Source organism: Ciconia boyciana, chromosome 12, assembly GCF_034638445.1.
Source record: "Ciconia boyciana chromosome 12, ASM3463844v1, whole genome shotgun sequence".
NCBI classification, from domain to species: Eukaryota; Metazoa; Chordata; class Aves; order Ciconiiformes; family Ciconiidae; genus Ciconia; species Ciconia boyciana.
This window is the reverse complement of record NC_132945.1, coordinates 9,597,608-9,611,373: the sequence shown is the minus strand read 5'-3', so window position 1 is coordinate 9,611,373 and position 13,766 is coordinate 9,597,608.

Here is a 13,766-nt window from a genome sequence, read left to right as displayed (position 1 = left end):
GGATTTGAAGTGAAGGCTTCCTTGCTATTCCTCCTGCCATTTAAACACCAAGCAGAGGTACACTGGTAGAGGCAGCCAGAAATAGATCTGAAACTTCAAAAGTGTCAAAATTGAATCCTGATGAACTGGGGATTGAGAGAGAGCCAGCCAGCGCAGCCTGGGTCTCAAAAGTCTGAACACTCACCCAGGGCTTCAGAAAATAAGGTTTAGATAATAAAGTCATCGCTGGCGAATGCCATAACCCTTGTGCTTTGCTGGAGATAGTATTCTCTGCCAAAAGTTTTGGGCTGGATAAACTAATATTTTCTGATGAGAAATTGTTTTGCTGAAAGTTTCTGACTAGCTCCCTGTATCACAGAGCACCCAGATGTGGGATCACAGCCTTTGCCAGATAACACATTTCTGCACTGTGACACTCAGCCCGGGCCAGGCTACAAAAGTTAATTTACTGTAAGTTGCTGATAGTGTCACTGATGGTTTATCATTCCCGGATTGGTATGTCTTTAGCCTGATTTAAACTGGTAACAGCTTGGATTGCATTTTTAATTGTGGTTTGAGTATAGCTGTCTGGTTATTTGTATAGGCAAAAATACTGGCATCCCAATCGGGTCATAAACCATCACTCATCCAGATCATATAGAGGAACAGCTAAAATGCCGTGTATGTTACTGTCACAAGCATCACTCCTAATAATCATGTACTCCGTGAAATATAATTTTTAGGAAGTTGTGTTTAAAAAACAGATTGCGTTTCTGATATGCCCTGCCAACAAGGTATTTAACAGAGCTGCGCTGGCTCTAATGCCCCTCTTTTGCATCCTTTCAGGGACAAGAATAGATACATCACCATCATGACATTAGCAAACATGGAGACTGCAGACACTTCGTGAAATAAATTGGGAATGGCAGGCTAAGTACTTGAATTGACGATGCAGGAGCCACTGGGCCTGTCACACTATTGCTGGGAGAATCGACAGCGAACCTTGCTCTCTTCAGCATTAACGACTGCAGCTTCGTCAGCCGCACGAGCTGGGAGTACAGCTGCAACATCACCTCCACACAGCCCAGGTGAGGCAAAATTAAGAAGCTGCAGCCGTGCCTTGGTGGGTGATCTTACAGAACCCCTGCCACCCTGCTACTCAGCCTGCCGTGTACTTTGCCTGCTACTTTAAATGTGTTTTTTTCTCTCTAAATGCCTCAAATGCGCTGCAGTGTCAACCTGCCAGAGTGCCTTCATGAACAGAATGACCTGCCAGCCAAAGAGCTCTTGACCTGATCTTGGGCTTGATGAAAGAATGGTGGAAAAAAAAGAAAAAGCTTACATTAAGGACTAAAAGTAAAATATATAAAAAGAATGACTTACTTTAAACAAGAAACTGAATAAATAGGCAATCTATTAATGTATTTCTAATCCAGGAGTCAGGAAGAGAGTGGCATTTCAAGATATTATGTGTAAGCTGTGAAAAAGGGTGAACCAGAAGGAAGCACGACCTTGACATTCGGCAGACACAGGCTGTAGATCCAGAGCACAGTCTCCTCCACAAGTGACCCTCACCAGGTCTAACCCATCAGCATGGTGTGCTGTTACCGTACCCACCTTTTCTGCTGCTAGAGGTGCAGGCTCTGAAGTTCACCCAGAAGCACCAACTCTCCGAGTTTCCATGGAGGACGATGCCCCATGGCCATGCAGGAGGCACCTCGGGAAGCACAGACCCACCGGACAAACCATTGCCTGCAAAAGACTGGGCAAAACAACTGAACACTACATGTGTAGTCTGACAATAAGAAGGTGGGAAATGACCAACAGATTTCCCAAGCAAATCACGGCAAACCAATTTGTCAGGATAATTAGCATGGAGGCAAAGGGGAGCGGTAGATGTGATACATCTTGGCTAAGGAAGGCTCTTGACACCATCCCATTTAACTTTCGCATGAGCAAAAAGAGGAAATGGAAGCTAAATGAAAATTTACTGCAGATCTACACTCTCAAAATTATTATTTGCAACTCACCTTCAAACATAGCCCTGTACTGTAGACCGACTTTCTGCTGGCAGGATGGATAGTTCACCTACAAAACTGCAAATGCATGGCTGCATGGGGGCACGTCACTCTGGGCAACAGGATCACGGTTCAAGATGACCTCCCCAGACGGGAGAACTGGCCCAACATCACCATGGTGAAGTTCCATAAAGCCATTTGTGGAATACCACAACCCAACAAGCAGGTTGAGACAGCTCTCTAAAGCTGTCCCTTTTCCTCCTGGAGGAAGAGACAGTGCCTTTCCTTGTGAAACCTTCTTCTGAGCCTGCCTTGAGAGCTTCTCCTTGTACTTAAAACTAAGAGAGTATTTCCAGCAACACCTGGGTTTCATCCGTGCCTCATTTCCAGATGGATAGCACTGTGCCTTGCTCCTGCCCCTGTGCTGCTGCTTCCTGAGGGACCTGGATGCTTACCTTTGTCCCCAAGCTTGGGCTACAAGCCTTTAAGTGACTTTTGCAAGAGAAACCAAGTCCTAAAAAAAAAAAAATCTAAGTTCTTTTCCAAATTTTGACCCTACTTTTAAGTTTTTCCATTTTTAGTGGGTGTATTTTTACCTTTTAGCATGATATTGCCTTTAAAACACCACAAACAACACTTCAATAGATAAATAATTTAAAGAAAAGAAAATAGATGCTTTATCAGAGTACCCAGCTGTTCAGCCATCCGGCAGGGCATGCTAGACTGGGGATAGTCGAGGGCTGCGTGTAGACCTGATTGCCCATTAAAGAGGCACACATTTCACAATGCCGCAATCAAAGCTCTCTGGAGAATTAAGCATTGTGCCCACGTGTAATATGTCAGTTATTTGCCAGCAGGGGAAACACTGTAAGAAGTGAATGAGTTTTACTCTGTTCAGTGACATTACTAATGACTCATGCAGGATTATGGGTAACAAACCTTTGAAATGAGAGGTTGAGTTGTACACTACATTATACATCTGAATTTCATGGTATATTAGTGACAGTGATTGGTAATACAATATGATGGGAAATTGCTAACATCAGAGAGAAGTTAATACGATGCACTGCAATTTCTCAAAGAGTCCCATACTTTTTCTAGCACCACCCATAATCTGCTCATTACAGTTTGGCAAAGAGCAATCGCTCTCGTGGAGTGAGGGGCACCAGCACTCTGACAGCTGGTCATAAATTTGAATAGAAGATATGCAATCTGAAATGTTCATGTTTCCATGGATCGTTACCCAATTGTATCTCCTCTAAGAACCAGGTGATTTTTTAACATCCTGCGACAGTTTGTTTCTGCTGATAATTTCTCTCTCCAGATAAATCTGATGCCAGCTTATGTCTTATAGCATTTCTTCCCCTTCTTATTCTATTAAAATGGTTGATACAGTCTACACGCACGTTAACTAAACATCAGTTAATGGAGCGTGACTAAGAAGAATTAATATATTTACAAAAAGAAATATTTCTAGGCCATTAAAATAAGTGTAAAATTACTCACATAAGGCATTAAAATTACAAACGTGACCATAGATTTATGCTTGCAGACTCTGGCAAACCCTGTGGCCACACGTGTCCCCTCAGTCACTCCTGTTCCAAACAGCATAAGTAAATGTTTAAACTCTTTACTTGACAGTAACCTGGAATATTCTGTGGCTGTTTTACGAGGCCAGTAAATATCCATCTGACCTTCTCCATTTCTAGAAGATTTGGTGTTTCTTGGGGGAAGAGCCTATGAATAGAGGAGTGTCCTGGAGTAATGCCCCTGAAGACCAAACTCCACATATCCATATAGCAGATGCACCAAGAGCATCACTTTCGCAAGGAACTTGAAATGGGGAGTCATTCCCAGGGCAAGGTGGGAACACCAGTCTCCATGCCTTGTCCATACTCACACCAAACCCACCATTGCTGACATTCATTTCTTCTCTTCTGCCTGCATTGGTCGAGGTGGCCACGTGCGAATGTTTCTAGCTATTTCGAGGTTCTTTCTGAGCCCAGCCATCAGTGTGCGGAAACGCTCCAGGTTTAACAGCAAGAATGGCTTGTTTTTATGGTTCATTCATCACTGACACTCACCTGCTGACCTGTAGCAGAAATCTCTGCTCTTATAGTGCCCTGTGGAGCTGAAGGGATGAATAAAGGGTCATTTATAAGCTTCACTACCATCAAGTGCCTCAGTGCTTGCGTGCATCAGACCTGCCTAGGAGCATGGGGCTGATCAAGTAAGATACTGAGGTCAATGGGTCTGGGGCTGAACCAAAGTCACTTTTGCACGGTCACCCAGTCCTCCATGTATCTGCTCTTCTTCTGCCGCTGGTCTGCTCTGTGCATCCACACCTCAATTGACCAAATATCTCCCAGAGCTATTCATGCAAAGTCTCCAGCACAAAGGAGCCTTCATCTCTCCTAGAGGCCCCTGGTGGTACCTTGAGATAGGTAGAAGACAGAGGAATTACACATGCTGCCACTGATACAGCTCAGCTCCCATGCCAAAGCAATGGGTTTAAAGACTGCATTATTTGATTTAATCCTGCTTTTGCTGGAGAAGCTCTTGGAGGGAGGCCCAAAATACTTTGTGTGGCAAGTCCATTGAAAACCATAGCCAAGATCCCATCAGCGGGTAGGACAGGAACTGGATGGTAATTATGATGAGTGAATAGAAGACAGTATCTCCCTCCAGCGTTAAATTCAAGCCCTGACCTTTTCCAACATAATGACTAACTCAACCTTTACATAATAATGTGTGTGATATTTGGAGAGTATAACATATGTGTCATTTTAATTAATTGAACAGAAATAGATTCACAGAAGAAAAATGAATTAACCAATCAGCAATCACCTTTCCATCTATTTGATGTCAGAATAATTAGTTTATTCTCCTAATCTCTTGACCCCTCTAGAAATTGTAACCTTGCTGACCTCCTTGAGAATAGGAACTCATTTGAATAGCACCATAATTGTGCTCTGGGTGCATTATCATCTAGTTTAATTTTTATTAAGGTAATCTTATCCCTTCTTATTACGTCTTTCTCTGAAAGGCTGACCCAAACCCTGGGAAAGACTGCAGGACTTTGCTCAATAACATCAGTGTACTTTGGATCAAGACCATGGCCAGCAGAATCCTTCCTCCTAGAAGATGGGCTGGTTTTGTTAGCTGGAGGATCAGCAATAATTTTACCGCTGTTCTGTCTGCGGACAGCAATATTCAGACATGTGTCCTGACATTGGCAGTTGCAGACTGTTACCAACTAGCAAATGCTTAAACAAGATCGCAATTTGTTCCAGAATGATAAAATGACCCTATGAAGTGAATTACACTGTGAAAAATAAATGTAAAATACTGTGTAGATGCACAAATGATTATTTCATTATCTGGCCAATGTATGAACGACAGATACAAATTGTTCCAATCATAGAGTGATGAAAGAGTAATGAACAATGGGTTCTTGAATGAGCACAGGAAGAAAATAATGAATTGCAGTTTAAATGAAATCAGGAGTCAATGGACTGGATCACAGACTGTCCTTCAGACATAGGAATTCTGCATTAGTTAAACACTGTCACTTGGACAAACGTCCTTTAAGAGGAAGGAAGCTAAATGGGTCAGAGAAAGAGACAAATATGATGAGCCTGGCCTCCGGCTTGCTTTTAGCAAGCTGGACTGGAGCATTCCCATTCCTGTTGCTTTGCCAATTCACACACTGATCTACTAGAAATTAGCAGCTTGCACTCTGCAAAGCTAACAGACCATTTGTACTTTTGCCTTTTCCCTATTTTAACCTTGCTCTTCCTCTACTACTCAATCACTTTAAAACAACATCTGATGAGATCTCTTACACATAATTTGGGCATAGAATGAAGACCAAGACACCAAAAGCTTCTCGGAAAGAAAGTGTCAGTTACGTAGAAATAACATATGTGGCAAAAGCTCCCTTATTTTTTTGTTGGAAAACTTTCTGCGATAGACGGACTTATCTTTTCTTTTGTTCCGTACCAATAAACCAAGAATAAGCCAAGGATTTCTAATGTTATTTTCAAAGAAACATGTCACATTTCCTGTACCATATCTATCCATCACATTGCACGGCATCTTGTTAGATCTGTACTGAAGCTACATTTGTCTCATGAGCGCAGGACATCTGACCATTTTAGCTCGCTGTACAGAATCTCTTTACACTCTATGAAGACATCTTAAAAACCAGCAGAAACTAGCTGGTTTCACAGGCAGGGCTCAAACAGTCTCATAAACCAGCTCACCCTTCCTGCTGCTCTGCCCCTGCCACGGCCAGGGCCCACGCTGTTCCCCAGCATCTGCCCTCCTGCCCCTCACACAATAGCAAGCACAAAAGCCAGAGACAGAGCTTTAAGCCTACATGCCTCAGTAAAGGACATGGTGCTCTGGGCTGGGCATCCCTGAGGGAAGGTCATCTTTCCTCCCCTGGTGCTCAATAGCCTCAACACGTTTGAAAACAAGGAAGTCCCAAATCCACCAAGCGTGAGCACCATCAAAAGCCAGAGAGTGATGGCAAGGTGAAAAGCAGGGGAAAACAGGTTTGAGGTTTGGTTTTTTTTTGCCTTGCGGACAGAAATAAATATTTGTTGGACAAAAAACGAACGGAGAAAGGTGGCATCTCTGCTGTGTAAGTGCCTGAAAGGCCGCCTGCTTCTGCCTAATTCAATGACATCTTCTGTGAAGGGTTTCTCCCCTGCAAGGTCAGGATAAACTTCATGTGCCTGCTATGTACGTGTGAGACAACGTCCATAAAACACTATCCATCGCTATATGTAGGCAGCCTGTCCAGGCAGAATCAGACCACAACCAGCCGTACCACTCATAGCCCCTCACTCTTCCTCTAATCAGATTTATGTTTCAACAGATCCTCATGCTATGAGCATGAGCCTCTCAGCAAACTTCCCTGCAACTCCATAAGAGTGCCCAGGAATGCTGAAACACAGCCCAAGACAACCAGCCCAGCACACCACAGGCAGCGTACAGAGCTATGGGGCACCGTTAATGCATAGAGAGCAGAGGTAAAACACCTTCCTGGGGACCACGCTGAATACCGAGGAAAAAGCATTCCTGATTGACTCAGAGAGGCAGAATTATCCTCACCTGACAGATAAGTATTACAAAACACAATAAGGATTGCAAACTCCGGAGTATTTCAGTTCCTCCCTCACACTAGTTTTTGCCCTGTCCCAGGGGCCTTTCCCATGTGAAAACAACTTACAGCTCTGCCCCTGGTAAGAGCCTCAAAACAAGGGGGCCTCATTCCCCTGGAGTTTGATAAATATCCCCCTACTGAGCCGTTCAGCAGAAAACCCCAGCATTAGAGCCAAAATCAAACTGATCCAATGTGTTGTTATCACTGGCTTGCCATCAGACCTCCTAGCTGATTTTGGGTCTCAGGTCATCTACGGCATAGCATGACATGATCCTTCATGGTCTCCTCCAAGCCAACCTGGTGTCAGCAGTTCATTCAGCCAAGTGAAACTGCAGTTCAAACATCTGGCTCTGAATAGCCACCCAGCCACCACCTCGGATTTGAAACCAAACTGAAAATATTCCCTGGTGCACACCGCAGAGAGCCCCGCTCCTGTCTAACAGTCGGATCACCACCGTGCAAAAATACACGACAGCCTGCCTGGGTGATCAGAGAGGCCTGAGGTGGGCCCTGGCACGTGGAAGGATGCTCCTCACTCCCCCACCCCGGCTCCAGTCCCTGCTGTCCCGTTTGATAATAATCAACACAGCTTTGGTCTCGAAGACGCTTGGGCTTTGAAAGGCTTCAGTCAGGCTGAGTGCTGCTTCAGGATGCAAATAGTGAGCAACAGTGGCAGCACTGGGTTTTAGATGGGAAAACAAAATGCATTAGATAATTTTGGGTAGTCAGTCTAGAGATATGATCTGGCACGGGCTCTGAAGACAACCGGGACAGCCCGGGCACATCGTGTTAATAGTTCGGAGCCCTGAGACAAGGCGAGACCCCAGCTCCCTCGCCCGCAGTGTGTCTGCTGCTGCTGTCAGCTGTCTGCAGGGAGCCCTCGCCCTGCAGTGCGGAGGAGGCAGATCTGCCTTGCCGGCGTTCCCACACACCAGCCCTCTCATCCTGCAAAGCGTGACAGCCCCGAGGTGCTGCAGGAGCTCGCCACAAACCAACCAAAGTGCAAATTACAGAAAGGTACTCCTGTGCTGAAAGGGGTGCGCTCCAGCCCCAGCTCTCTGGTGGCTGAGTCCTGCCTCCCCAGCAGAATAACTGTGTCACCAGAGGATGTCAGCACAGCCTAGGTAGCACCAGAGACATCAGCAGCAAATGCTTAACGCGGGCTAGCAGTGAGCGCCCAGCTCAGACCTGACCCGTATTAAGGCCCACACTCTTTTGGCTTCACTGCTTTTATTATCCCGGTACTTTGATGACACTAGCAGAGGTACCGTCACCTGCGTAGCAGCGCTGTGAGCTGCACGCTCACCCTGCGAAACCGAAGCCGCCTGCCCAGCTGGGCTCTCACACAAACTGTATCCAACGTGCCTCCCTGGTGCGGGGTTCAGGCAGTGCTGCACTTCCAGCAGGACAGTCACAGGTGGGATGGACAAACAGCCAAGTCCCGGAGGCAAGCGGTGCCATCCCGCTGCAGTGCTGAGCTCTGCTGGCTGCACAGACACACTCATCTGAGACAGCGGATGGATCAGAGCATCCCTGCCAGCGTATCTCCGTCAAGGTGCTGCTGCTCACACCGTGCATGCAGCAGCTGCCAGATCTTAACCTGCAACATCTCTACCTGGCACCAAGCAGCATCGCTGCCAGAAAACCTGGGGAAGTGTTGAGTGACACCTGAACACGCCATCCCAGAGCCCACTTCTTATGCTGCTCAGACCTCAGAGTTGAAAGCAAACTGATAAAAACTGTGAGTCCCACAGCCAGCCACTCAATCTGTGCCACCAGCCCCCCTGGCTGGCCAAATTCCCCTGTGTATGGTGCTCACCAGCTTGAGAAACACCTCGACAGGCAGAAGCTGCTTGCCAAAGCGTCAGTCATACCTCTTCACCCCCCTCCATCATTACAGATTTTGGAAATAACCACAAATGCCTCCTTGCTTCGCTAACAGTGAGTGAGGGCTGTAACAGCGGGCTGCCGGGAGCAGCGAGGCGATGGTGTAGGTTGCAAGACTATGCAGGAGGGAGGGGGTGAGCGACAGGAGTCAGCCTCTTCACTAAGAGTAATCCACAGCAGGAAAACCCCTGGAAAACAGTGCACTCTACATCACCCAGAAAAAAGCAAGCCAGAAAAGCCAGTGCACGCGGTGGAGAACACAGCATCGCTTCTGCTGGGCGACACGGGGAGCGGTAAGCACTGGCGATGGGGAGGTTTGCAGGCTGTGCCTTACGAATGTGCCTGGGTACCACAGGGCTCTCTGTGTGTTTGCCTTTGTTGGGCTGGGTTTGCTCCGTCCTTGCCTCGGCGTGCATAGCTGCACAAGTAATGAATGCGCCTATTAAAATCCAGCCAGAACATTTGTCTCTGTAGCTGACAGAGAGGCTTCCACACCTCAGCGATATGCTGCATTTCTTTGTATTTGCTCTGAACGCTCCACACGCTCGGTTCAGCATTTTTAGATTCCAAGGCAGATGCACTGGATTGATTTCTAATGTAACTGTCACAATTAACTATACTTTGTAATGGTCTCAATGCAAACATATGAAGCAGACTTGGAGGCACAGATTTCGCTGTGTTACACCAGGGCTTCCCACATCCTTTATGTGGTTCCAGAGCACAGTGCGTCATTCTGGATTAATAATCGATAAACAGGAGCTTCAATTACCCAGCTGTACATCGAAGGACAAATACACTGTCAGTAAGTGGGCACAGCGTCATTAAAGTCATTACTGGTTACATCGTAGTCACTTGGTTTTCAGTGTTAAAGTTGATTAACCATTTCACTCAAACTTGGCTGGTTACGCAAAAACTTGCGTGGGATTCCAAAGTCTCATCAGAAAAAGAAAAAAAAAAAAGAAATGTGCACTGCTTGCAGTGCTCGACTCCTGGATGAGGAGTCCAGGGTGGCCTTTATCATCCAAAGGGCTGTTAATGCAGAAGTTAGAGATGTTCAGAGTGGGCTTTCAGCACTCGGCATTTCCTGGGTCCTACACCTTTTTTTTTCCCCCTTCTTATCGCTACATTAACACTTTTGTGTTATGGAATATTTATGATGCACACCACATGCTTAATGGATTTCCTCCTTTATTTGCAGCTAGCCAGCATTAACACAAGACTCACAGTATTCAATCTGAAATCCATCAAGGATTCCCAGGCTTAATATCACCACCACTTTTACTGATAAAGGAAATCTGTAAATCAAACTTGCAAAAGCAAAAACAAAGGCTGTATGGGAGCAGCACAAGCAGGTCGACAGCATCCCTCACATTAAAAGCATCTGGAAGTAATCTTCTGTTAATTGAACCAGTTCTAGAGCTGTGAATTACAAAGTAACTCTCTGCCTTAAATCATAGCCATAGTTCCCCAAAATAGATGCCATCACACTGTCACGCATTCCTCTCCCTATTGCCTATCCTGCAACGTGGGGATACATGAGCAAGGTGAGTGGTAAGATGGATTAGAGCTGGCCTTGGGACTCCAGCGGTACCCAAACCACTCATATTTATATCCTCTTGTGGGAGTAAGAAATCAGCTGAAGATCAGGCATGCATTATGGTATATTTGCTTAGATCTCATTTGCTGGGCACGAGCTGCTTGGCCTTGTGCTGTCGGCACAATTAGATGCAGATGAATACTCACCATTCCTCAACCCTGTCATGTCTTAGTGCACCAGCAGACCTCCTCCAAGCGCATGTACGGCGTAAGGGGTGTGTTGCTGGGGACAACGTGGATCATCCACAGCAAGGGAATGCTCTGCCCAGCATGATTGATCAGCTATTGCTGCCGGCTGACGTGATTTCCCAGAGTTCTCTGATGTGTTTGTGTTTATAGAAGTCATTCTTCCCTATCAACATTTTCCCATTATTATCTTCTACACACATACACACAAAAGTTAACCCTGAGCGTTAACAGAAGCAACATATCTTGCTCCTAATGAGACCACTGCAACCCCATATAAATCAATCCAATTGCATGAAGTAACAGCACAACATTTAGTGCCATTTAGCTGCAAGACGTGCACTGAAAATAAACACAAAGGTACAAAGACAAGGTGACGCTTTGCAGGTTCAAAAAAAATAATAATCAGTAGGTGGTACATTCATGAAAGGCCTCTAGAAGCCTTCAAGGCCATACCTTCTTGGATATACATTAGCACAGACCCAACAGGGTCAGCAGAACACCTAAAATTTTTGGGGAGGATCTAACCCTGCATACTTACCCTCTGTTAATGGCAAGTGTCCCTGAGCTGGTGTCTGGAAAGGAACCTCAGCAGAAGCCCCTGTGTGCACCCGCTTCTCCAGCTGCTTAAAGTAAAGTCTCAGCACTGGCAATGGCAAATTTGAGCTCCTCGTATTTCTTCTGTTGTTAGGCTCTGTTTCAGCAAGGAACCTCAGGACACGCCTAACTTCCAGCTACAGCTCTCTCCCTTTGAAGATAATGGGATAATCACACATTTAAAGTTAGATGTCTCTCCCTCTGTTGGTAAAAGGGGTCCTTAATACCTCCAAGTTTAAAGGAAGATCTTGCAATATTTCTATTCATCATCATGCAAAGGGCAGAAGTTGTAGATTTAAGTGTGGAAGGTAATTTCCCCTTCTGCTCTCAGCAACAAAGAGTAGTGCTGTAGGCTTTCCAACAGCCAATCCATTTTGGTACTTCACTGACAAGGTTAAAACAGTCAGAAATATATTGTGCCACACATGGAGCAGAGTTTTTTTTCTCATATGTATCTAATTTCTAACAAGATGTCGGTTAAAGAAAAAGCATTTGACAATCTGAGTTTGTAACCAGTGGCAGAGTCACCAAGTGGGAAGCAGAAGAAATTCAAACACGGGCTAATTTGCTATTTGTCGAGCATTTGATTTCCAATGAAAGGAACACATTCAACAAATCAAAGCGAACCTGACGGTGCAGGAGCAGAGCTGGGGGATGGCACATGGCTCCCAGGGCGCGTTCAGGAGAGAAACAGGGACTAAGGGGATGTCACAGGCTGGAGACAAACTACCCTGAGACAGCTCCACTCTCCTCTGCAAATCCCGGGTGCACAACTGGTCAGAAATGGGATGCCATCAACTCCAAAAGCACATCCCAGACAACTCTAGTTCTGCACTTACCTGGGTGCCTGCAGGTCCTCTCCCCAGAACTAACACTGTCTGCAGCTCACCACCGTTCCTGACGGTGAACGGTACCCAGCCTCTGACTGAATGCAGATGGGAGGCTGAGATAAACTACAAAGGAAACCCGATGTCTAAATCAGCACATGAAAAGAAGCAACCAGAAATAAACAGATTAGTCCGCACTACAGTGTTTCTGCTCAAAAATAGGAAAGGCTGCTGCAAACTTAGACCCAAGGTGAGGGAAAAGCGCTTAGGAAAGCAGAGGGGCTCAGGAGCACCACCCGGAATGGGCCCTGTTGCTCGGTGAAGAAAACACATGCCAGGTTTTGACGAAAAGCAGCTCCAGCAGAAGGTATCTCGGCAGGACGGGCGCCCAGCAGCATGCTGCGAGGAGTCCCCTGTCAGCACCGTGCCTCCCGCATCCAGAGCTTGGCTCCGGCCACGCTGCAGCATCCCACCTGCAAAGCGCAGATAATGCTCCCATGGCCGCCCGCCCTGCGCTTTGAACTCGAGGCTCGTTGCAGCGCAAGCCACCTCGTGCACAGGGACCCTCCGCTGAGCCAGCCCCCAGGGTGCCAGCATCATCACCCTGAGGAGCGGGTACCACCAACTGCGCCTGGACGAGCTGCAACCTGTCCCAGTTCCTGGCTAAACCCATGCCAAGGCTATCCCGCAGGCACTGCCGCTGCACACGGGCGGGCTGGAAACATTCGTCTTCTGGAGAAGACAACACTCAAAATCCCACGGCTTTCTGGCCCCCTCCAGGGGAGCCCGGCTCACACACCTGGGCACATCTTGCACATTCAGCCAAGCTTTTGCGTTGCATTATTAGCCTTTCCAGAAACAACATTTTGAAGCATGGTTCATTTTTTCTTTCCCCTGCCCCTCCAAAGACTAAATAATGGTGGCAGTGGAAACGGATCGGGTCAAAGCGGAAAACATGGTCACTTGATGTGACCTTTGGAAAAAATAGTAGGAAATAGCAGGCTGGGCAGAGTTTGAAATGCCTGGCCCCTTTTTGGCTGCTTGTAGTAATTAGCTCATACAGGGGCAGTGCCCTTGCAGAGCCCTGGCCCTGTGTGTAACGTACACCAGCGAGACAAGGTGCACTGTTGAGAAGGGGAGGAAGATGTGAAGGAGCCTGCTGAATGCATATTGATCCCACAAAGAGTGTTTAAGCTCCACCAGCGAGCGCAGAGCAGGGCATTACCTCCCACCACAAGTGTACCTAGTGCATGCCGGCATCCGGAGGCAGTGGAACGTCCGAGGGAGCGAGCTCAGTCCTGGGGGGGCAAGAAGAGGGGGAAAAAGCGTCAGAAAGGCTCCAGATCTACACAGATGCCAGGGCACAGCAGAGCGTGGCTGGTGCTGCCACCTCCCCAGGGGACTTCCCACACAAAGATGCTCTGGGGAGCGGGGGGAATCACATCAGACGGGGAATGCTCAAGACCACCCCAAGAAATCCTGCCCGCGGGGAGACCACAACCC